This window comes from Artibeus jamaicensis, unplaced genomic scaffold (assembly GCF_021234435.1).
Source record: "Artibeus jamaicensis isolate MK-2021 breed Jamaican fruit bat unplaced genomic scaffold, CSHL_Jam_final contig_1045, whole genome shotgun sequence".
Classification (NCBI taxonomy): domain Eukaryota; kingdom Metazoa; phylum Chordata; class Mammalia; order Chiroptera; family Phyllostomidae; genus Artibeus; species Artibeus jamaicensis.
In genome coordinates, this window is record NW_026521209.1 from 38,018 (window position 1) to 40,477 (window position 2,460).

A 2,460-nucleotide genomic window follows, 5' to 3' on the forward strand; every position below is an offset into this window, starting at 1 on the left:
TGAACAGGGGCAGGCCTGTGCTCAATCCCGAGGGAACCAGGCAACTAGGCCAGTGCAGGTGCCTGCAAACACAGCAAACCAGACTATGGCAGTAACCCCTGGGTGGGGAGCGCTGTGAGAAAGTCCTAGTTCCCCATTGTAGGGAGCTGGGGGAGAGGCGCCAAGTGTCTGGATCCTGAGAGGGGCTGGCTGAAAAAAAAACACAACAATCGACCCTCAGCCAACTGCAACCAGAAAAACCGGTTCGGCTAGTTTGAAGCCAACAAGTGACATTCCTTTTTTTTGAGGTTGTTTTTGAGAGATTATTTTGGTGCATTTTTTGTTTCTTATTTTTTTTTTTACTTTACTTTATTTTTATTCTTTTTTTATTTACCTTTCTTCCTTCTCCATTCCTTTTCTTTATCTTTTTGCTTTTTTAAAGTAATCTGTTATTTCTTTTAAACTTTATTACTGTTTCATCTTTCCATACTTTTGTCCTCTTTTCCCGGATTTTCTGTTTTATTTCTTTTTCTTTTCTTTCTAAACTTATTGCTCTTTCTTCCATTTCCCTACCATTTTTTTCTTTCTTCCTTTTATTTCTTTCCTTATCATTTCTTTCTTTTACCCACAAGAGTCACAATCAACGTGAAAATATAAAAAGACCAGAGCTGGACCCATAGAAGAGGCCTCCCAATAGTAGAGCCAGAGAGACAAATTGCACATTGTTGTAGGAGAGAAGCCACAAGTTGCTGCATATTTGAGTAGGTGGAAGCAGAGAACAACAGGATAACCAAAAGAGGCTGCACCATTGAAATTCACAGGCATTCCACCACAAAAGTTCATACCATAAACCCAGGGTGTCAAAACAGATTAATCTAAGAAGCTGAGGCTAACAAGAAGAGTCTCACAAACAATGGGAAGACAAAGAAACAATCCCCAAATGAAAGGAAAGGAGGAATCCTCAGAAAGAATGTTAGATGAAACAGAGGCAAGTCAACTATCAGATACTGAATTCAAAGCACTGGTGATCAGGAAGTTCAAAGAGCTCACAATCAGCTACCAGAAACTACAGGGAAGTTACAATGATCTCACTGTGAACTATATCAAGATGAAAAAGGAAATGGAAATTATTAGCAAGGGCCAAGAGGAAATGAAGACTAAAATTTCTGAATTAAAAAACACAGTGGAAAGCATTAAAAATAGGGTGGATGAAACAGAAGATCGGATTAGTGAATTGGAGGACAAAGTAGAAAGCATCTCACAGAAAGAACAGGAAAGGGAAAAGAGGCTCAGAAAGAATGAAGAGAGATTAAGAGAAATGCAAGACAATATGAAACGTAATAATATCCGAATAATAGGAATACCAGAAGGGAGAAGAAGAACAAGGGATAGAAAACATATTTGAAAGAGTAAAGAGAGAAAATTTCCCTAATCTGACAAAAGAAAAAGTCACACAAATCCAGGAATCTCACAGAGTCCCATTCAAGAGGAACCCAAAGAGGCCCACTTCAAGACACATCATCATTAAAATGGCAAACTTCCAAGACAAAGAGAGAATCTTAAAGGCAGCAAGGGAGAAAAAAGAAATAACATACAAGGGCGTCCCAATAAGGTTAGCCACTGACTTCTCAATGGAAACACTCCAAGCAAGAAGAGATTGGCAAGAAATATTCCAAGTAATGAGAAACAGAGGCCTACAACCAAGGCTACTTTACCCAGCAAGGCTCTCAATCAAGATAGAAGGCCAAATAAAGAGCTTCCAAGACAAAAGAAGTCTAAAAGAATTTGCTGCCACCAAGCCAGCTCTACAAGAAAAACTAAAAGGTCTGCTTTAAGGAAAGGAAGGAAAAGAGACAGACAGAGAGGAACACAGGTACAAAAATGGCAATGAATGAGTACCTATCAATAATAACCTTAAATGTAAATGGATTAAATGCTCCAATCAAAAGACACAGAATAGCGTCATGGATAAGAAAGTATGACCCACACATATGCTGCCTACAAGAGAACCACCTCAGGACAAAAGACCATCACAGACTAAAAATCAAAGGCTGGAAACAAATTTTCCAAGCAAATGGACAAGAAAGAAAAGCTGGGGTAGCAATTCTCATATCAGACAAAATAGACTTCAAAAAAAGAGCCATAAAGAGTGACCCAGAAGGTCACTTCATAATACTCAAGGGAAGAATCCACCAAGAAGACATTAACATCATAAATATATATGCACCCAACATAGGAGCACCAAAATATATAAGGAAAATCTTAGAGGAATTCAAGAAAGATATAGACAGCAACACAATTATAGTGGGGGATTTTAACACCCCACTATCAAAAATGGACAGATCTTCCAAACAAAATATCAACAAAGACATTGCGGCATTAAACAACACCCTTGATGAAATGGACCTAACTGATATATACAGAGCACTTCACCCCAAAGAAGCTAAATACACATTCTTTTCAAATGCACATGGGACATTC